This window comes from Oncorhynchus keta, chromosome 20, assembly GCF_023373465.1.
Source record: "Oncorhynchus keta strain PuntledgeMale-10-30-2019 chromosome 20, Oket_V2, whole genome shotgun sequence".
In the NCBI taxonomy this organism is placed as follows: Eukaryota; Metazoa; Chordata; class Actinopteri; order Salmoniformes; family Salmonidae; genus Oncorhynchus; species Oncorhynchus keta.
In genome coordinates this window covers 8,477,452-8,501,593 of record NC_068440.1, presented here as the reverse complement: position 1 = coordinate 8,501,593, position 24,142 = coordinate 8,477,452, and the positions used below count along the sequence as shown (strand labels likewise).

At 41.7% G+C, this 24,142-nt stretch overlaps 1 protein-coding gene across 2 annotated transcripts in view; it reads left to right on the top strand.

The window, feature by feature from the left end:
- Positions 1–283: 283 nt before the first annotated feature.
- Positions 284–24,142, top strand: part of LOC118398945 (glutamate receptor ionotropic, kainate 5-like) — a 94,761-nt gene continuing 70,902 nt past the window's right edge. For both annotated transcript variants that reach the window (XM_052472015.1, XM_052472014.1), the window contains exon 1: positions 284–1,261. The gene's annotated coding sequence lies outside the window, so the exon portion shown is untranslated. The remainder of the gene's footprint in view (positions 1,262–24,142) is intronic.

The following is a 24,142-nucleotide window of genomic DNA, read 5'->3' as shown; positions in this document are numbered from 1 at the left end:
TACACCTGAAACAAACAAATTACAACTACAACAAAAAGGTGTAGATAAGGAAGAGAGAGGTAGAAAGAGAGAGATTAACCAAGAGAAGCGTGTCTAGCGGGGGAACAGGTGTAGAGTATCTAAAAGAGAAAAGTGAGAGAGAGGGAGGCTGAGAGTCAGGCTGACATTTTCAGAAGCCCGGTTATAGAGGAGAGGGGAGAGAAAGGAGAGAATCCGTAGGGATGGTTGGGCAGGGGGATGGATAGAGTGGGGGGGGTCTGGGTAAGGTTCAGGGGGCCATTTCTGTCAGATAGTGGGGTAACGGTGGGATCCCAACCTTTAGACTGACACCCACCCAGTGTCATTGGCATTCTCTGCACTGCCTTCCTCGCTATTCGTCAGGCGAAGGGGAGAGTGTAAGAGAACAAAAAGAGAGGGGGGAGTGAAAGAGAGAGAGCAAAAACGAGTGCTTCTGAATGATTGTACTGTCGCCACAACCGGGGACAATTAAGAGAATTGCATTATATGTCTTAATCTTACCAGTCAAGTGGGTGAGATATAGACAGAGAGAGGAAGAGAGAGGGAACCCGAAAGAGAGAGGGGTACAGGTGCCACAGACACATGTCATTATTGCCTTCCTCTTTAATTTAGTTTTTTCTTTTCATCTCAGAACGAGATCCCTTTTGAGGACTGTTCGCTCCGTTCGCCGCAAGGGAAGGCGGGAGAATGAAAGAGTTATTTTTTTCCAATTGAAACAGAACGTTCTTTTTCCTCCCGGCTCTTTGATTTGTTAACAGCACACACTCGCTCATTCTGCCGTCTGTTCATCGCTCCACCAGGGCAGAAAGCTAGATACTTCACCTTCACCTCCGTCTAAATCCCCTTTTTCACTGCTGTTGGGTATTTTTCACTCCTGTAGAAAATGCATCCTTTTGCACCCTGAGGGAATCATTTCCTATTAAAGAACAAACCCAGGGGTTGGACATTACTCCTATATAGGTTTCCCCCGTAATACACCGTATCACCATATCAAAAAGAATAGACTACTTGGTGAAAAGAAACAGAAAACCCTCCCAAAGCCCAGAGACCCAGTCCCTCACGACACCCCCCAACTCCTTTCTCTTCCTCCCTCCCTCCCTCCGCCTTCCCCTCCTCTCGGATCTTACTCCTCTCGCTCCATTCCTTTTATCCGTGGGGGCATCCCACTCCCCGCCGGGACTAAGCCGGCTTGCATCCGCGGGAATCTTTTGATATCGGCTCCTGGTGTCGTCTGATTCATTCTGTGAGTATACCTCTCTTTCCTCTCGCTCTCCCCTCTCAGTTGGTGTGTGAGTGCGCCATTGTGTGTCTACTCTACAGGTACCTTGCCTCCTGTTAAGGCGTCTCTCCCTTCGTTTGATTATAGTGGCGAGCTTGTAGTCATGCTCTCGTAAAGGGTAGACCGGTTTAGTCGGTGTGTGTGTGTGTTTTTGTGTATGTTTTTTATTTTTTATTTCACCTTTATTTAACCAGGTAGGCAAGTTGAGAACAAGTTCTCATTTACAATTTGGACCTGAGTGTGTGAGATGTATTTACATGTGAGGAAGGCAGTAGTGTTGATGATGAATGATGCACCTGAGGTACTTTGTGCATGATTGTAGATAATTATAAACTGGATGGTTTGAGCCCTGAATGCTGATTGGCTGAATGCTGTGGTATATCAGACCGTATACCACAGGTATGACAAAACATATTTTTACTGCTCTAATTAGGTTGGTAACCAGTTTATAATAGCAATAAGGCAACTCGGGGGTTTGTGATAAATGGCCAATATACCACGGCTAAGGACTGTGTCCTAGCACTCTGCGTTGAGTCATGCTTTAAGAAGAGCCCTTAGCTGTGGTATATTGGCCATATACCACACCCCTTTGGGCCTTATTGCTTAATTATACAGGTATGCTTCTCGGCAATGTGCTTGTGTTAATTATGTGTGTGTTCGTTTTTTCCTTTTATATGTGTTTGATGGAATGTGTTGATTTACAAGCTTTCATTCTGCACTCCCCAAAAATATTTTGGCTGCCCTTAAGTTTTGCTCTATCATATTTTGTGAACATTACACAATCAATTCATGTTTTCTGGCGGAATGTAATCGTGCCTTTTAGAATTTACTTAACTCGGTGGGACTTGATGTGCACCAGATTCATTCATGTAGAAATTAACTGATCAAATTTCGTTTGGTCACAGAGTTTTTCTTTTTTGGGGGACAGAGCTCATTAGACTAATACCCAGCATGCTTTGCATTCATACATTTGTACATTTACATTTTGGTCATTAAGCAGACACTTTTATCGAGAGTGACTTCAGTCAGTGCATTCAACCAAGTTAGATAAACAATCACATGTACAAAGTAAAACGTTTATGTAACCATTACTGAGAATGTTGTTGTAGTTAAAGCGATACTTCGGGATTTTGCATGCTAGCAAAAAAACATAATTTCCTAACTTCCTTCACTGGACACAGAGACATAAAAATGGTTTGCACGAGATAATCTGACTCTTGGGAAGTATATAAATGGAATTTCCAAGATCCTGAAGTATCCCTTTAAACTGGTGTATTTGGTTGATATGCTGTACCTTCAACCCTGTTGGTTTAGGAGCTGGTAGAAAAGCTCATGGTTGAGCAAGAAGCAGATGGGAATGCCAAGCTCCCTACTTAAATCTTTGTTTGTTGTTCATTTTTTTTTAAGTTAATAAATGCTTTTTTAATTTAGCAGTTAGGATGAATGCAACTCAGAGCTAAAATTGACACAATTGTTTCATTTGGGAGGTACTTCTAATTAGGTCAACATGATTGCCTGAATAGATTTTGGCAATCTGAGGTAATCATTTCTAATTATTATCTCTTAATTCCACAGTGTTTCAATAACACAATGAAATTAAGTAGATCTTTGTCAATCATTTAATGTTAAAAATAACCTGTTTCCATTAGGTGTAACTACTTTCCAAAATTGAATTGTGTGTGTGTGTATCAGGATTGGGCTCATTTCGAATGAATGGCAGTCAATTCGGGAAGTGATTTGAATTTAAAATTCAGAAAATTCAAAACATTTGAAACAACTACTTTTCACTTTATTGAGATGTTGTTGAAAATAAATGCCCCTTTTTTGGGGGGTTTATTGAATTGTCATTTTTGTTTACCTCCTGAATTGACTGCCTTCAATTCGAGTAGATCCCAACCCTGGTGTGTATGTGGCTTTTGATGTACTCTGTGTGCCAAAGCAAAGCCTACACTTTACGTGATGTGTACTAAGTGTTTACCACTTCCCCAGGCTACAATAGAAAAACATCTTATCATACAGAGTGTGCATAACATCCAAATGTTAAAAAAAAATATGACATGCTAAATAGTCTACATGGCAGCAGAACTATACTCATATCATACATTGTATTAACCCTGGGATAGCAATTGATGGGCACACAAAATGTAATTCCACCACATCCAAGGCCTATAGATAGATGGACAATCTGCACCGACTGCATTTCCGAGAAGCACCAAGGACGCTATTTCTGCCAATAAGTAACCGTGGGATATGTTATGATTAAGATCATTTTTCTTTGTGCTCTTTCAGTCCAACTCCACTGACACCTCTTAGCTCTGCAGAGCTCTGTATATTGTAGAGTGCTAAGACCTCCTCTATCACTGTCCAGGCCACACACTGGGCCTTGTCGATAATTCGAAAGCTATATTGATATTCTGCTTGAACTAGATGGAGGAAAATCACTCCCTTTTACAGTTAATCGCTTAGATGGAAATTACCTCTTTTTTTTTCAACCCAGACAAAACTCTTACCCGGAAAAGTCAGGGAGTTTGTGCTATAGCTTGAGAATTGAATAAGAATTGTCAATCTATTATCCATTATTCTGGTTTCAGAGTTGATATTATGCAGTTTGACTCTACGGTGTTGACGCTACGGAGTTGACGCTACGGAGTTGACGCTACGGTGTTGACGCTACTGTGTTGACGCTACGGAGTTGACGCTACGGAGTTGACGCTACGGAGTTGACGCTACGGAGTTGACGCTACGGTGTTGACGCTACGGAGTTGACGCTACAGAGTTGACGTTTCGGAATGTATGTTTTTGAGGTCATCTTTTGATGTGTGGGGAATATCAGTCATCAGAAATCAAATGGCTTTATGTTGATTAATAACAGCTGCATGAGCTTGGACACGTAATCATTCAGTTATGGTGATTCATGTTAGCGATCAGATTGTTTTGTTAATTGGTGAGGATTTCTGTCAGTCACACAGAACACCACTCTATGTTGATTCATTCATAACGATACATGTCAGATCTATCTGGATTCATCTACCCAATGCATGTGAAAATGAAGGACGAACCACAATTCAGCCTACATGTCCAACGTTATACAACACGTCTGTGTTTCCAATTGATAAGCAGTGGGTATAAGTCAAGTATGTATATGAACGATATTCAAATTCCAGATTGTGTGTTGCTAGGAATTATCATTTGAATGGGCATCAATGATGTTGTCCTCCAAAAACAATTGAATTGAAGTCCTCTATTCTTCTCAACCTTGGCAACACGTTCTATGTACCAGCTCACAGGAGACAAAGGGGTCCACATTCGCAGCCAGATAGAAATACACATCACAGACACTTCTGCGAGTGCGCTGAGAGCCGATATCAGTCATAGTAAGTAAGATAGTAGGTTATGATTAGTTAGAGTGATTATATGCCTGGTGGCCTTACATCAGCTGATGAGCACCTTGGCTTGGAGTGTAGTGTGTGCAGCACTGAACTCATGTCTCTGAGCTGAGCTGCTTAGTCAATGCCGCTCGCTGGAGCGGGGCGCTGCTTCTACTGTGGCACGTTGCTGGCTTGTCAGGCTCTGCAGCCACACAGCTCAGCACATGCTGCACACACTGCCACTAGAAACACACACACGCACAGATGCACACGCACACACGAAGAAGCACTGTCCAGCTGTATGGAAGGCGGAGGACTTTGGGTCAAAGCATGTCCTCGTGGGACAGCCTCAGCTGGGTTTTGTCTCCATGCTATTGGTGGATCGGATCGTGCCATTTTGTTAGCAATTTGTCACATAGTTGATGTCGGCAGTAAAGGATGTCCCAGTCGGCCAGTGGCAGAAGTGACAAATATAGAGTTCTCGAGCTTCCTATGTGCTGGGATGTCAGCATTGCAGTCAAATCGAGAGAGTGGGGACTAAAAACGCATTCCCATGGTGTCCTCTTCTATTGCTGCGGAGTCCATCTTTGTTGACACCTTTGGAATTTTGAAATCCTCCTGACCTCTCTTACAGACAATGAGGTAGAACTACCTTTTTCATGTAATAATTTATGCATCAAAGATCATCCTTTGGCATTTTCTTCAGAATGGGCTAGCGACAAAAAGTTTAAAGGCCCAATGCAGCCGTTTTTATCTCAATATCAAATCATTTCTGGGATAATAAATTAAGCACTTTACTGTGATTTCTCAAGCAAGAATTTTGCTTGGACTGTCTGGGAGTGGTCTGAGTGGGGAGGGTAAAACTGAAAACGAGCTGTTATTGGCAGACAGGTTTGGAACTCTCTTGGTCTATCAACTTATTCATCGCCTAGTGATGTCACCAGGCAGGCCAAAACTCCACCCCACCCAAAACAGGGTGAATTTTCAGGCGGTCTTTTCAAACCGCTCTTACACTAAAAGGGCATTATCATCATTTTTACAATTTCAAAGTATTATTCCAACCTCATAGTGTGGAAATATATGTAAAACACAGGAAATCACATTTTTGTCTGCACTGGGCCTTTAAGAGATGGATTCGAAAAGACTACAATGAGTCTTTTCACAGTAAGGGGTGTAAATGTGTATTCAAATGAGTCATTCCTCATATTTAAATGGTATTACCCAGAGCAAATTGACAATAAACCAGCGTATTCATATTTTGATATGTGCAGCTTTGTCAAGGACTTTGTTTGGGAAGGTTGCGGTTCAGTCAGTGCCTGGTTATGTGGTTGATTATTGTTGAAAAGATTGCTGATCTGCAATTGTCACATCTTTGTGTAAAATATCCAGATTTGTCTTAGTTTACCTGCATGTTGGGTGCTGTAGAGTGGAATGAATCAATCAAAAGTATTGGTAGAATAAAGAAACCACATTTGAAATAGAACAGTTGTCATAGTTACCTTTGTAGGTATAGAAAAATGTCAAGCTTTATTAGGGAATCATACAAAAAAACAGTCTCAATGTGGTAGCAAGGCCATTACTTAGTAAACAGCTCTAACATTCACTGACAAGGGACATTTCACCCACAAGGTATAATGGCTAACCAGCTAGGTAATGACATCAGTGTTCACCACCAAACAGATGTTCGTTCGTCCACTAACTCTGTTCTACTGACAAGGTCTCTACTAACTAAGAAGGGTTGCCGTTTGGCGGCTACAGACCGTTTCAGTAATGACATCGCCACCCGGTAATGAGGTAGCTTCTGGACATCAGATGACAGTTACTAACCTCAATTTCGACTTCAAATAAGACTTGAACTCCGACTCAGCTGTTCCACTGTTCATACCGGACCCTATTCCTTTATTCCATGGGCTACTAAAACGCTGCATGCGTAGAGACGGGAGACGAGATGTAGTCCTGGTGAAATTGAGGCGAAGAGGAAACCGAACGGCGCTCCTATCTGTTTTATATGCAAATGTCCAGTCACTCGAGAATAAGATGGATGAGCTTCGTTTCGAGAGTCTCGTAATCAGAAAGACTTTAAGAGCTGCAATATTATAGGTCTTACTGAAACGTGGCTGGAGGATGGCACTATGCACGTGGTACTCGGTGGATTGTCCATGCAGCTTCAGGATCATACAGCGGCTTCGGGGAAGTCAAAAAGGAGGGGGAGTGTGTTTTTTCATAAATAACAACTGGTGGGCTGCTTCAAGTATGAAGGGAATCTCGAGTTTTTGCTCATCTGATATAGAATGGTAGGTTGTAGACACTTATCTATCAAGAGAGTTCTCATCCGTAATTATCACAGCTGTCTACAAGCCAACACAACTATGGACGCTAAAACTCTAGACCTCTTTTAATCTACCGAAAGAAACGCTTACTAGGTCTTCCTTCGCCCCTTATTTGGCAAATCTGACCATGACTCCATTCTCCCGCTTCCTGTTTACACGCAAAAGCTCAAACAGGAAGTACCAGTAATGCACTCAATACGGAAATGGTTGGATTAAGCAGAAGCGAGGCTCCAAGACTATTTTGGTGGTACTGTACAGACTGGGCTATGTTCCAGGATTCATCCGATAGCATTGACCACAACAGTCATAGGCTTCATCAATAAGTGCATTGGCAATGTAATCCCCACAGTGACTATAAGAATGTATCCAAAGCAAAAACCATGCATTACAGGCAATATCCGCGCTGGGCTAAAGGCTAGAGTTACCTTTTCCAAGGAACGGGACACGGACATGGATGCATACAAAAAAGACTGCTACAACCTCCGTGACATCAAACATGCAAGAGGACAATATCATCTCAGACACCCTAGACCCACTCCAATTCGCATACTGTCTCCACAGATGACACAATCTCAATTGTACTTCACACTGCTCTCTCCCACCTGGACAAGAGGGCAAATAATTATGTGAGAATTCTGTTCATAGACTACACCTCAGTGTTAAAAACACCATAGTCTCCAAGCTCATCACCAAGCTAAGGACCCTGGGACAGAAATTCTGGACTTCCTGATGAGCCAGCCCGATGTGGTGAGGGTAGGCAACAACACCTCCACCATGCTGACTCTCAACACGGGAGCCCTTCAGGGGTGTGTGCTTAGTCCACTCTTGTATTCCCTGTTCACCCACGACTGCGTGGCCACTTATGACTCCAACACCATCATCAAGTTTTCTGACAACACGACGGTATACGGCGATGAGTCAGCCTACAGGGATGTCTGAGACTTAGCAGTTTGGTGCCTAGAACAACAACCTAAATGTCAGTAAAACCAAGGAGCTAATTGTGGATTATAGGAGAAAGAGGGGAGAGCACACCCCATACACACTGACGTGGCTATTGTGGACTGGGTCGAGAGCTTCGGGTTCCTTGGCATCCACACACACCTGCACAGTCATGGAAAGGGCACGGCAGTGCCTCGTCCCCCTCAGGAGGCGGAAAAGAGTTGGCATGTGCCCTCGTATCCTCAAAATGTTTTACAGCGGAACCATTTAGAGCATCTTGATGGGCTGCATCCCCACTCGGTATGGCAAATGCACCGCCCATGCCTGCAAAGCGCTACAGAGGGTGGTACGAACAGCCCAGTGCATCACTGGGGCTGAGCTCTCTGCCATCCAGGATCTCTATATCAGGTGGTGTCAGAAGAAGGCATGAAAATGTGTTAAAGACTCCAGCCACCAAAGCCATAGACTGTTCACCAACAGGCTCCGAGACAGCTTCTACCCCCAAGCCATAAGACTGCTAAATAGTCTGCTAAATAGTAAAGGAATGGTACCCGAACTATCTGACCTGACGCTATCTTGCACTGATGCTATTCACTAGACTAAATATACACACTCACACACGTTACATTGACACCCACACAAAACCCACACACACATTCACATACACTACACATGCACACACACATATCGCCACAACCCAAACACACAATCATACACACACACACTTTTACACTTATCATTTGCTGCTGCTACTCTGTTCTTTATTTTACTCATATTATTATTATCTATCTTGGTGCCTAGTCACTTTACCCTGCCTTTATGTACATATCTACCTGAAATACCTCATACCTCTGCACATTGATCTGGTACTGGTACTGTAATTAGCTCCATTCTTGTATGTTTTATTTTATTCTTACGGTAAAGTCAACACCCGTTTTATTCGGCGCTTGTGACTCAAACATTCAAAAGGCACTCGCAGGTCTGAGCTATCCTGCTCCACCCACATCCGTTCAACGCATTGACTGGGGTTGGAGACGAGGGGAAAATAAACGTGTTGCCAAATATAGCCATGTGCATTTCACAAGTATTCTAATCAAATGTGTTCATAAAACGTATTAAAAACACGTCCGTAAACCCACGATGAGGACATCGACTGATCGAGTAAGTTTCCATAAATCATTGGGTACAGTTGCAAGAAAAAAAATGTCAGATCGGCTGAAGTGGTGGCAAATCGGTACATGTGACAAATAAAATAGGATTTGATTGGATTAGCTCTTTGCCTTTGTTATCGGTCAGCTGGAAGGGCCTTGGACTCTTCAATTACAAACAGATTTCCCAAGGCTCTGCCAGGCCGTCCCACACTCATCATTACTGGCCTTGGGAAGGCAGTACGGGAGAAAAAAATCAATGGCCATCTCCCAATAGATTTAATGACTCATTTTAGGCTTGTCGGCTTTACTTTAGGACCACTGGTTGGTGAAGGTAACAGACAGGCTTCTCCCACCATATTGTGCTCAAGTATGAGGCACTGTGAGACCTGAGTTCATGAAAGAACATGAGGAGTAAAGAGAGCTGTTTTAAACTATTGGAGCACAGCCAATGCCTTCGGGCTAATGTATTTTTGTCTGGCATACTTGTCCAGCCAGACCCCGTGCATATGAAAGAGAGATGAGCTATGCATCAAATACATGCCAAATAAATGGATCATCAATAAGGACCAAACTTGGGTTAAAATACAAGTTTATTTGAGTATGTGTTTTTTAAATACTTATTTTCTGTGTATTTGAGTATTTTCGAATAACGTGGCCTGAATCAACTACTTTTGTAAGGGGTGCGAATCTGGTGGCAGGGAAGTCAGACGCAGGAAAGCAGAACTTGATAATAGCCGGAGCAGTTTAATAGTAAAACCAACGGCATAATAAATACAAAGTATGGGCACAATATTCTGACGTGCACCAGTCAAACAAGGAGAGGCTTCGACTTCGGGAGAAGTCGTGACAGCATCTATTTTCAAACAACTTCTTATGAATAGCTTACTACAGTATTTGAAAGCCTTTTCAAATACTTATTTTAAATACAACGTTCAAATACCTGGGCTAAATGCATGGGAGTGTATTTGAATTATTGTATTTGAGTATTTTCAAATACTTTCCAATATTCAACTGTCTTTTCAAATACAAAATATCTCAATACTTACTTCCAAATGTATATAAAAGTAATGAAATACCCTATTTGAACCCAGGTATGATAAGGCTAAGGACGCCAATGTAGTCTGACACATATTTACATACATTTAAAAACATTAACGTACGTGTGTGTGTGTGTGTGTGTGTGTGTGTGTGTGTGAGTGTGTGTGTGTGTGTGTGTGTGTGTGTGTGTGTCCATCAGTTATGCATACATGTCGTTACTTATACACAACAAATACAAATAGGTCACATGAGGGAGACGGTTTGTGCCGTGAGGTGTTGCTTTATTTGTTTTTTGAAACCAGGTTTGTTGTTCACTTCCACTATATAAGACGGAAGGTCATTCCATGCACTCATGGCTCTGTATAATACTGTGCTTTACTTGAATTTGTTCTGGACCTGGGGACTTATGAAAAGACCCCTGGTGGCATGTCTGGTGGGGTAAGTGTGTGAGTCAGTGCTGTGTGTAAGTTGACTATGCAAACAATTTGGAATTTTCAACAAATTAATGTTTGTCATAGAAACAAGAAATGATGCAGTCAGTCTTTTCTCAACTCTCAGCCAAGAGAGACTGTCATGCGTAGTATTTATATTAACCCTCTGATTACAATGAAGAGCAAGACGTTCTGGGCCAGCTCCAGCTTAACTATGTCTTTCTTTGCAGCACTTGACCATATGACTGGACAATAATCAAGATAATATCAAACTAGAGCCTGCAGGACTTGCTTTGTGGAGTGGAGTGTCAAAAGAGCAGGGCATCTCTTTATTACGGACAAACCTCTCCCCAGCTTTACAACCATTGAATCTATATGTTATGACCATGCCATTTTAAAATATAAGGTAACAACAAGTTATTTAGTCTCGTCACCTTGTTCAACAACCACACCATTCATTGCCAGATTCAGCTGAGGTCTAAAACTTAGGAAATGATTTGTACAACATGCAATACAATACTTAATAATCAGGACCAGAGTATTACTGTCCACCCAATCCAAAACAGACTGCAACTCTTTGTTAAGGGTTTTAGTGACTTCATTAGCTGTGGTTGCTGATGCGTATATGGTTGAATCATCAGCATACATGGACAATATACTTTGTTTAATGCTAGTGGCCGGTCATTGGTAAAGATATTAAAAGAGGGCTTAGAGAGCTGCCTTCCGGTACACCACACTTCACATGTTTGACATTAGCGAAGCTTCCATTAAAGAAAACCTGAGTTCTATAAGATAAGTATATACAGTAGAGGTTGAAAAGCCATAACACATACTGTATGTTTTCTCAACAACAGGTTATGGTGAATAATATCAAAGGTTTCACTGAAATCTAACAGTACACCTCGCACAATCTTCCTATTATCAATTTCTTTCAACCAATCCTCAGTAATTTGTGTCAGTGAAGTACATGTTGAGATACCTTCTCTATAAGCATGGTGAAAGTTTATTGTTCATTTGTTTACACAGAAATAGCATTGTATTTGGTAAAACACCATTTTTCCAACAGTTTGTCAAGAGCTGGCAGCAAGCTGATAGGTCTGCTGTTAGAACGAGTAAAGGCCGCTTTACCACTCTTGGGTAGCAAAATGACTTTGGCTTCCCTCCGAGATTAGACAGATAGGAGTGGCTATAGTCAGCTTCTATCCTCAGTAGCTTTCCCTCTAAGTTATCAATGCCAGGAGGTTTGTCATTATTGGTCGATAACAATCATTTTCCCACCTCTCTCTCTCACTAACTTTACAAAAATCAAACTTTTGTTTCATTAAAAAAAAATGATGCATGAGTATGATGGCTCACTGTTCATTGTTGGCACTTCCTGCCTATGTTTGCCCACTTTGTCAATGAAGTAATTATTAAAATAATTGGAAACATCAAATAGTTTGGTGATGAATAAGCCATCTGATTGGAGGAAAGATGGAGTTTAATTTGTCTTTCTGCTTCATCTTGGCTTCATAATACAGTTTCATCTTCTTTTTGTTGTTTCGTCACATCATGTCTAAATTCATGGTGAGTCAGCCAGTCAGATGTGCAGCCAGACTAAGTAGCCACTCCTTCCTCCCCATCTCTTTCAACCATACAGCTTTTCAAATTTCTCATCAATCCATGGAGCCTTAACAGTTCTAACAGTCAGTTTCAAATAAAATGTTATTGGTCACATACAAGTGTTTAGCAGATGTTATTGCAGGTGCAGTGACATTTTTGTGTTTATAGCTCCAACAGTGCAGTACTATCTATCAAGTAATATCTAACAATACACACAATCTAGGTAAAGGAATGGAATTAAGAATATATAAATATTTGGACGAGCAATGTCAGAGCGGCATAGACTAAGATACAGTAGAATAGAATACACTATATACATATGAGATGAGTAATGCACAATCTGTAAACATTATTAAAGTGGCCTGTGATTTTAAGTCTATGTATATAGGGCAGCAGCCTCTGAGGTGTTACTGATGGCTATTTAACAGTCTGATGGCCTTGAGATAGAAGCTGTTTTTCAGTCTCTGTCCCAGCTTTGATGCACCTGTACTGTCCTCGCCTTCTGGATAATAGCGGGGTGAAGAGGTAGTGGCTCGGGTGGTTGCTGTCCTTGATGATCTTTTGGCCTTCCTGTGACATCGGATGCTAACCCTAACCCTGTGGTTGCGGACGGTTGCCGTACCAGGCAGTGATACAGCACGACAGGATGCTCTCAAATGTGCATCTGTAAAAGTTTGTGAGGGTTTTAGGTGCCAAGCCACATTTCTTCAGCCTCCCGAGGTTCAAGATGAGCTGTTGCGCCTTCTTCATCACACTCCCAGGGCCCTCACCTTCTCCCTGTAGGCTGTCTCGTCATTGTTGGTGATCAGGCCTACTACTGTTGTGTCGTCTGCAAACTTGATGATTGAGTTGGAGGCGTGCATGGCCACGCAGTCATGGGTGAACAGGGAGTACAGGAGGGGGCTGAGCATGCATCCTTGTGGGGCGCCAGTGTTGAGGATCAGCGAAGTGGAGGTGTTGTTTCATTCCTTCAACACCTGGGGACGGCCAATCAGGAAGTCCAGGACCCAGTTGTACAGGGCGGGGTTCAGACCCATGGCCTCGAGCTTAATGATGAGCTTGGAAGGTACTATGGTGCTGAAAGCTGAGCTATAGTCAATGAACAGCATTCTTACGTAGATATTTCTCTTGTCCAGGTGGGATAGAGCAGTGTGCAGTGCGATGGCGATTGCGTCATCTGTGGACCTATTGGGGCGGTAAGCAAATTGAAGTGGGTCTAGGGTTTCGGGCAAGGTAGAGGTGATATGATCCTTGATTAGTCTCTCAAAGCACTTGATGATGACAGAAGAGAGTGCTACGGGGTGATAATCATTTAGTTCAGTGACCTTTGCTTTCTTGGGTACAGGAACAATGGTGGACATCTTGAAGCACGTGGGGACAACAGACTAGAATAGGGAGAGATTAAATATGTCCGTAAACACACCAGCCAGCTGGTCCACACATGCTCTGAGGTCGCGGCTAAGGATGCCATCTGGGCCGGCAGCCTTGCGAGGGTTAACACACTTAAACATCTTACTCACGTCGGCCATGGAGAAGGAGAGCCCACAGTCCTTGGTAGTGGGCTGTGTGTTATCCTCAAAGGGGGCCAACAAAGGTTTTTTCGATTGTCCGGAAGCAAGACGTTGGTGTCCATGACGTGGCTGGTTTTCCGTTTGTAGTCCGTGATTGTCTATAAACCCTGCCACATATGTCTCGTGTCTGAGTCATTGGATTACGACTCCATTTGTCTCTATACTGACATTTTGCCTGTTTGATTGCCTTACGGCAGGAATAACTACATTGTTTGTATTAGGTCATATTCACAGTCACCTTGCCATGGTTAAATGCGATAGTTTGTGCTTTCAGTTTTGCGTGAATGCTGCCATCTATCCACGGTTTCTGGTTAGGGTAGGTTTTAATAGTCACAGTGGGTTCAACATCTCCTACAACACTTCCTGATAAACTCAATCACCGTATCTGTGTATTCGTCTACCAGGAACATATCCCAGTCCGCGTGATCAAAAGCAAATTTAAAGCATGGATTCCGATTGGTCAGACCAGCGTTGAATAGTCCTTAGCATGGGTACTTCCTGTTTGAATTTCTGCCTATAGGAAGGCAGGAGCAAAATGCAGTTGTGATCTGATTTGCCGAAGGGAGGGTGGCGGAGGGCCTTGTAGGCATCCCGGAAGTTGGAGTAGCAGTGGTTGAGTGTTTTTAAAAGCACAAGTACTACAGTCAATGTGTTGATAGAATTTCGGGAACGATTTCCTCAAATTTGCTTTGTTAAAATCTCCAGCTACAATTAATGCAGCCTCAGGTAATGCAGCCTCAGGATATGTGGTTTCCAGTTTGCATAAAGTCCAGTGAAGTTCTTTGAGGGCCGTCGTGGTATCGGCTTGAGGGGGTTATATACACGACTGCGACCATAACCGAAGAGAATTCTCTTGGGAGGTAATACGGTCGGCATTTGATTGTGAGGTATTCTAGGTCGGGTGAACAAAAGGACTTGAGTTACTTTATGTTATCACAATCACACCATAAGTAGTTAATCATGACATATACACCCCTGCCCTTCTTCTTCCCGGAGAGATATTTATTATTGTCTGCGCAATAAACTGAGAACCCAACTGGCTGAACGGACTCAGACAGTATATCCCGAGAGAGCTGTGTTTTCGTGAAACAGAGTATGTTACAATCCTTGATGTCTCTCTGGAAGGAAATCCTCGCCCTTAGCTCATCAACTTTATTTTCCAGAGACTGAACATTAGCGAGTAATATACTCGGAAGCGGTGGGGGTTGTGTGCGCCACCTGAGTCGGACTAAAACTCCACTCCGAGTACCTCTTTTCCGCCGGCGGTGTTTTGGAACAGCCTCTGGAATCAGTTCAATTGCCTCTTATTGCCTCTTATTGCCTCAGCTTTTGGAACTTTGGCATTCCTGGATATAGCTGGCTCTATATTGTGATCAATACGTCCAATGGGTATGGATACAGCTTTAGAACAAAGTTCTACAGTATTAGTAAAAATGTGATCAATACATGTGGATGACCTTGTTCCTGTAGTGTTTGTAAACACCCTGGTAGGTTGATTAATAACCTGATCCAGATTACAGGCAATGGTTACAGTGAGAAGCTTCCTCTTGAGCGGAAAGCTTGTTGAAAACCAGGTCCCTTAGAAAGTAGAACTCTCTGTTTACATCACATACACTTTCAAGCATTTCACACCTATTATTTAGATACTGACTGTTAGCACTTGGTGGCCTATAACAACACCCCAAAATAAATGGTTTTAGATGTGCCAGGTGAACCTGCAACCACAACACTTCAATAACACTTGAAATAAGTAAATATATACAGCAACACCTCCCCCATAAGCATTCCTGTCTCTTCTATAGATGTTATATCCTTGTATTGCTACTGCTGTATCATCAAATTAATTATCTAAGTGAGTCTCGGAAATGGCTAGTATATGAACCTTATCTGATGTTAGCAAGTTATTGATTTCATGAACCTTATTTCTAAGGCTGCATATATTACTATAGGTTATTTGTAGCCCTTTCCTGGGTAGCTTAACAGAGATAAACATAATATGGGAAATCGCAAACAAGCCAAAGAAAAATATATACATTCAGCAGTCCATTAATCAGTTGGTGTGTGTAAGTGTGTGTGTGCTGTGGGGTTGAAGCTCCGAATCCACAGGCTTGGCTCTCTCATCCCTTCCAGGCTTTTGGGAGGGAGGGTGAAAAATAAGCATGTCATATCAGATGTAAGCAATGTCCCTACGCGATCTGGCAGCTTTCATGGCTGGGATAAGTTTTTTCCTCTTCTGACGCACAGCTTCAGGATATTCCTCGTTGAGGAAGTTGTACCCTCCTCTCAAGTTCTTGGCTCTTCCGGAACCGCTACAGTACCTTGTCCTTGAACCTCAGGAACTTGACCACTATCGGACGGTGCCTGTCACCTGGGCCAGTGGTGAGTTTTCGAGTCCTGTGAGAGCGCTCCACCTCAATCTTCCGTTTCTCCGAGACCATTTCCCTCACTTTGCCCTCAGACTTGGACCAGGTCTCATGTGGAGATTCTGCAATTCCGTCCACAACAACGTTGTTCTGTCTTGACTGTCCCTAGAGATAATCTGATTTCTCATACAGATCTGTCTTTTCTCAATGACTTACCAATTGCAGTCATCTTGCCATTCCCATGTTTAAACTCATTGAATTGAATTGAATTTATGGGTAACAGACAAACTGTTATGGGTATACAACAAAATGTACAATGTGCACCCAGAGGATATCACTTGAAAGTATTAATTAAAACACTTGTTTCCACAGTGGTCCTCGATGGTAAAAACAATAACACACACAATGATTAAAAGGCCAGATAAAATTACAAACAACCATAAATACATTCATTTACACTGACATCCTAGAAAGTGACACTATTCACTGCACTTTTCCCGAACCTTAAAAATCAACCATGTTCATTTCACATTTCAACCTTTAAAAAACACTCTCTTCATTGCACATCATACCTATCATTCAAATGAATACACCTGACCAGCAGTAGGGAGGCACAAGGGGTAGCGGAGTGGTTTCTCTTACTTATACCACCTTGTCCAAATGAAAACCTTAGCTTGATCTCTAAGGGGAGGCAAATGTCTGTATGAAAAACATGCTCCTCGCAGTACTGTTTACTCTTGTGATTTTACAAGACATATCACTAGCTGGTATTGTAACTGTGTTGGTTATAGACCATATCAATGTATTTTTTCATATAAGCTGGGGCACGATCATTTAAGATGTCAAACATTTCATTAAGTTTAAGTTGGTCAACTCTGGACTCCAAAGGCGACAAGCCCACTTTTTGACTCGCGGGCCACAATGGGTTCTAAAATTTGACAGAGGGGCCGGGCCAGGAGCATTTGGAGGGAGTGTTTGGGCCGGATATACTAAAGCATTAAATGTAGTGTGTGCAAACCTCATAGCACAGTAAGAACACTACAACCCAATTTATTAACTGTCTTTCAAATGTGAAAAATAGCCCTTATCAGTTAATAAATTTGTCTCAAGGAATATGCAAGATATGGCATTTACATACTATTTCGCAGATACTGGGAGGAGGAAATGTAAATAGATTAAAATAACATACGCACTGTGATTTATCAAGATTGCGTCTGTTTTTAATAAGTTTCAGTCGAAGGTGCACAGTTAAAGAAATCAACATTTATTGAAAAATGGAATCACTTTCAACATTCAAAACATATTATTACACAACGAAATACTCAAGCTCAATAATATCTACTTGTGTTAAACTCTGCAAAATCATGGATGGATTGTCCTGACCGCGCGCTCTACAAACTCGCCACGGACGCCCTCGCCTTCACGCGCAAACAGTACACTTGTATAGTTGCCAAGCACACAGACATAGGCTGTATTAAATATCCTACCTGCAGCTGAAAATTTAAATTTAAATTAAGAGCGATGTGCGGAGTGTTAATTAAGCTACTGTACCGCTGCTGTGCGTAAATGCGCATTGCTCTTAATTAAAAGAGCACTTCCAAACTTTCCATATGCATTTTTTCATAACACAGCAGAAAAACTCACCATTTCAGTGGGAACAGTGTTGTTGGTCTCCCTTTTTTGCCAGTGCATCAAAGTCTGGAGTTAGTTTTGTTGTGGCAATTCTCAGGACAGATCTGAGGTGTTGGTCAGTTAACTTGGATCTGTGATGGGCTTTTGTTGAGTCAAGTTCTGTTGACTCTGTAAATTAGCTGCCAACCTCTGAGCAGTAGCCGTCCGTTCTTGTGTTGACTGCTTGCTAGCATAGTTTGCATGCTTCGTGGCAAAGTGACGGCTGATATTGTACTCTTTGAAAACCGCAACAGCTTCTTGGCATATCAGACATACAGCCGTTGATCGGACTTCAGTGAAGAAGTATTTTGTTGTCCACTCCTTATTAAACACTCGGCATTCGCTGTCCACTTTCCTTCTCTTTGGTCCGCTCATTTTCACAGAAGGGCTTAATGGTGACGTGAAACGAAGTGAAAATTAAAGTGAAATAAAGAGAAATACGCGCCACTCCAACAACGGTCAATGTGTTTTGAGTGCGCCATCTATTGGGGAAACATGGGCATTGCAGGGAAAGGGGAAAAAGGAGGTTTTTACTATAATTTGGACAAAAAAGCCTAACGGGCCGTATGTGGCCCGCGGGCCGTAGTTTGCCCATGTCTGTCCTAGGGGGTCATTAAGCATATACCTGATAACATTACTTTGCATGACCTGCATTCTCTTTTTATTTATTTTTTGATAGCCCACTAAACCAAGCAGAGCAGGCATAATAAAAATGACTCTTGAGTCAAGGTTGAGACAAGCAGTTTAAAAAAAACTTTGATGTGAAAATACGATATAAACGATATAAACATTTCAATTTGTTTGCCATTTGAGAAATACTTTTAGCAGCAATCAGGTCTCCAGAAAGGGATTGATCTAAGGACACACACATATAAGTTGCACTTGGTTTAGATTCAATCTCATTGCCTGCACAGTTTACCTTGATCTTGTCAGCCCTAAGCAATACTGAGCTGACTCTGTGAGAACTGCAAACTGTTCTTCAGGTCCTGGACATCTCTGGTCAGGTTCTCCATTATTTTATTGTTGTTGCTTGTAGAACTATTTTGTTTTAGTTTAAAAGACCCTTCACCTGTGATAGAGAGGACTCCACTGTCCTTTTGTCTTTATCATGGTAGCAACGTAGGTTAGGCGGTTCCTCCTGGCAGTTCCAGACAGGATGCAGGGGAGATTGGAAACAACAACAACACACAGCAGGGTTCTAGACAGCCACAAGCCACTATGGCTAAGAAAATCCAGCTAGCTTGATAAGCAGCGAGCTTGATAGGCAGCTAGCTTGATAGGCAGCGAGCTAAGAAGAAAAGTGTTACCACATTTTTCGTCACAGTAACCAGGTTTCCATCCAACCTTTTTATGCAATAATACACATGTCGGATAAAATATGTCATGACGGGCCAGAGTTTTTTCTATTTAACCTAAGAACAAATGATTATTTACAATGACGGCCTACCCCAGGCCAAACCCTAATGACACTGGGCCAATTGTGCACTGCCCTATGGGACTCCCAATCACAGCCAGTTGTGATACAGCCTGGAATCAAACCAGGGTCTGTAGTGATGCTTCTAGCACAGAGATGCAGTGCCTTAGACCGCTGTGCCACTTGGGAGTGGATGGAAATGGCAAATATGTCAGTAAACTTTCAAAATGTCGACAAAACAGAATAATCTAGACAAGGTGGGATATTTTTGTGTGGGTGCAGTAGGGTAGCCTAGTGGTTAGAGTGTTGGACTAGTAATCGGTAGGTTGCAAGTTCAAATCCCCGAGCTGATAAGATACAAATCTGTCGTTCTGTCCCTGAACAGGCAGCTAACCCACAGTTCCTAGGCTGTCATTGAAAATAAGAATTTGTTCTTAACTGACTTGCCTAGTTAAATAAAGGTAAAAAATATATATATATTTTTGTGTCAGTAAAATGTATAATGCTAGAAATGGCGGTGGAAACGTGCTTATGCGCAAATATTGATATAATAACCATCAAACGATATGTTACGTGGTGCACGGTGGTGAGCTTGATACTCCGTTTAAAAATACCCGCACTGTATCTGTGTTGTCTAGAGCGCACAAGCCAACTGTCAAGTGGGCAGATTTGCTATATAACGCAAATTGTTTTTATGTGACAAAACCATCAGTACAGTTGAAAATGGGATGGAAACCCCTTTTCAGAAACCCCCATTTAACCGCAAAAGTTATTTTTATGTGCACTACGTAACCATGCACAGGCGTTTTATCCACAACAAGTCCATTCCTACACAGTGTTTGTGCGTGACCTCTTGTACGTCACCTCTACAAAGTCATTGTGGGGAACAGACTCCCATAATTGACCTACAGTAAAGAAGAATTTTCCAAGGACGTTAATGGAGAGGAGGCCAGATAGATACTGCATCTCAGGGTAAATTGCTTGTGGGTTGAGAGGTGGTTATTTGACTGCAGTCTATTTCCTGTGACCAGGGACCCTTTTAAGCCTGGTCTATGATGACCGCTTTGGCCGCTGCAATAGGGACCAATCAAAAGCCATTGATTAGCAGTCAGAGTGCTGCTGTGTACTCCCCCACGTAGCCAAACAGCCTTTCGACAGCCACAGTGGTAGGGAGGTAACTAATGTGTTATTGAAATGGTACAGGAACTGGATGGGGCTTTTAGGGTTTTTTAGAACATTGCGTAGAAGGTGGATATGATTGTGTGAATAAGCCATTGTCATGACTTTACTTTCATTAATGTGATGACTGTTATTTATCTAATCAACTAACTATGTTTAATTTTTACCAGATGAAATCAATCATGCTAACAATTAACTCATTAGGATTTGGGGCACCACGAGAGCGGTTGTTTAAAGAGTTATCATCTCCAGAATTAAACTCTAAAGGTCTTTACCTATCACACCCATAAAACAGTCAATGTATTAATCATAACCTCGTATCATATCATCATTCATTTTCTTCGTCAACCGTGTATTCTGTTTCGTTGTGTTCTTGAACGTAGCCCTTTTTCTTTGTGTTCTTGAACATAGCCCTGTCTTTGATTTTTGTTCATTGATTTCACCTAGTTACTCACCTGGTCTCATCAGCTCCTTATTTAGTTCAGGTCATTCTGTATGTGCCTTTGTGGGGTATTGTTCGTTTTGACTCTACTAAGCCTTTTCCTAGCTTGTTTGTGAGAACCAGTTATATATAGCCTTCAGTCCTAGTTTTGATTCAACTGCCTGTTTGCCAACCTGTGTATGACCATTGCCTGCATGTGACCACGATTTCTGCCTTCTGCGAAGGCATAATAAACACCTGTTGCGCTCTGCAAGTGAATCCTTTTCTCCCTGAGTATTCATTACATTTAGAAACTTCTCTCACAGTAATCCTATACTTTGCACACAAACTGCCGCCCGTTTGGAGTAAGAAATCATGAATGAAATGATTCTTTGAAGATCGGTGGTTCTCAGTGGGGTGATGAGAGTAGTAGAATACGGTGGTTTGGAGAGTAGTAGAATTACGATGGTTTGGAGAGTAGTAGAATACGATGGTTTGGAGAGTAGTAGAATACGATGGTTTGAAGAGTAGTAGAATACGATGGTTTGGAGAGTAGTAGAATACGATGGTTTGGAGAGTAGTAGAATACGATGGTTTGGAGAGTAGTAGAATACGATGGTTTGAAGAGTAGTAGAATACGATGGTTTGAAGAGTAGTAGAATACGATGGTTTGAAGAGTAGTAGAATACGATGGTTTGGAGAGTAGTAGAATACGATGGTTTGAAGAGTAGTAGAATACGATGGTTTGGAGAGTAGTAGAATACGATGGTTTGAAGAGTAGTAGAATACGATGGTTTGAAGAGTAGTAGAATACGATGGTTTGGAGAGTAGTAGAATACGATGGTTTGGAGAGTAGTAGAATACGATGGTTTGAAGAGTAGTAGAATACGATGGTTTGAAGAGTAGTAGAATACGATGGTTTGAAGAGTAGTAGAATACGATGGTTTGGAGAGTAGTAGAATACGATGGTTTGAAGAGTAGTAGAATACGATGGTTTGAAGAGTAGTAGAATACGATGGTTTGAAGAGTAGTAGAATACGATGGTTTGAAGAGTAGTAGAATACGATGGTTTGGAGAGTAGTAGAATACGATGGTTTGGAGAGTAGTAGAATACGATGGTTTGAAGAGTAGTAGAATACGATGGTTTGAAGAGTAGTAGAATACGATGGTTTGAAGAGTAGTAGAATACGATGGTTTGAAGAGTAGTAGAATACGATGGTTTGAAGAGTAGTAGAATACGATGGTTTGGAGAGTAGTAGAATACGATGGTTTGGAGAGTAGTAGAATACGATGGTTTGAAGAGTAGTAGAATACGGTGGTTTGGAGAGTAGTAGAATACGATGGTTTGGAGAGTAGTAGAATACGATGGTTTGGAGAGTAGTAGAATACGATGGTTTGGAGAGTAGTAGAATACGATGGTTTGGAGAGTAGTAGAATACGATGGTTTGGAGAGTAGTAGAATACGATGGTTTGAAGAGTAGTAGAATACGATGTTTTGAAGAGTAGTAGAATAGGATGGTTTGAAGAGTAGTAGAATACGATGGTTTGAAGAGTAGTAGAATACGATGTTTTGAAGAGTAGTAGAATACGATGGTTTGAAGAGTAGTAGAATACGATGGTTTGGAGAGTAGTAGAATACGATGGTTTGAAGAGTAGTAGAATACGATGGTTTGAAGAGTAGTAGAATACGATGGTTTGGAGAGTAGTAGAATACGATGGTTTGGAGAGTAGTAGAATACGATGGTTTGAAGAGTAGTAGAATACGATGTTTTGAAGAGTAGTAGAATACGATGGTTTGAAGAGTAGTAGAATACGATGGTTTGAAGAGTAGTAGAATACGATGTTTTGAAGAGTAGTAGAATACGATGGTTTGAAGAGTAGTAGAATACGATGGTTTGGAGAGTAGTAGAATACGATGGTTTGAAGAGTAGTAGAATACGATGGTTTGGAGAGTAGTAGAATACGATGGTTTGGAGAGTAGTAGAATTACGATGGTTTGAAGAGTAGTAGAATACGATGGTTTGAAGAATGGTCCCATTTAAATGAGCTTTTCTAGATACCTTACTTAGGACAGCTAGTCAGCCATACCAGTGATTGTCCGGGATGTGACGTTATCGTCTCTACCTTGTGTTGAGATTGAGTTTGAACCACTTTGGACGTGAGCTGGAGCTAAACATCTCTCTGGTCTGATATGTTCATTCTTAACCATTTTATACAGCTCATTTAAAAGGGGCGGTGGGTGAGGCTGAGACACTCTCTGACTTCACTCAAGTTACAGAAAGTTACAAAGTTACAGAAACAATTTCCTCTTACAATTTCTAAGATCACATCCCTCTCTTAACAAATACACTTTCATCATTTTTCATATTTCCTACACAATGTGGAGGATGGAGAATTCGTACAGTTAGTGTATATACTTTTCAAGTTACAGTATTTTTTTAATGACATTACAAAATAAGAACCTGAAATTACATTATTACTCTTTAGATTGCCTCTGACCATCCCCCACGTTCTATGTTGAAACATTGTTCTAGTATTCGCTTTAGGACGTGTTAGAGTTTGTGAAACAAAAGCACATTCCTGTGTGAATTTGGAGAGGGAGATAGCTGAAAGTTCTAATCCTTGATTTACAACAGGGTGTGAACTGTCAACCCCCCCCAGTTCACCCTCTGTGGGTGAGAGAGGGTCTGGCCGAAGTCATCCACCGCAAAGCTGATCCAACCCATCTGGATCCTCACAGGACAATCATGATACCATGTTGTTTGCTGGGAAAGAAGTGTTAAGGTTTAGTCAAAATTTGAATTCAGAAATGTGTTATTCCAAGAAGAGTGGGACAATCATTGAACATTTCGAGAGTATTTAAAGAATACATTGAGATGCTGTCCGTAACAAGCATACAATGCAGCTATCATTTCATAACTGAACTTGCGTGAGCATTGCGTGACTCATTTCCTAATTAATGTGCTATTACAAACAGAGAAATGTTGAACTAAATTGATAATGTTATCATTGTATGTCACACTCTTGATGTGCTCAGCCATGGTACCAAGACATAATACGAGCTAGACTCCAGGAACTTTCAATAATGCCATAGAGGTTTTGATTCCAGAGACAGGATTATTACCAGCGATATTCAGTCATCTACGTGACGAATCAGTGGCAGTGGGTGCCATTTAAGATGAAGGAGGATGATTTTTTGTTTTTGTGAACATGACCTTATTTCTGTTACAGCATATTGGATGACTGTCATTCATATTCCATTCATCCAGCTCAATGTAACATTGATAGGTTTATGCTACTAGATGATACTCTAATTTCCCTGTACCCATCATGAGGTAGCTAAGACCCAGCCTATGAATGAACGTTA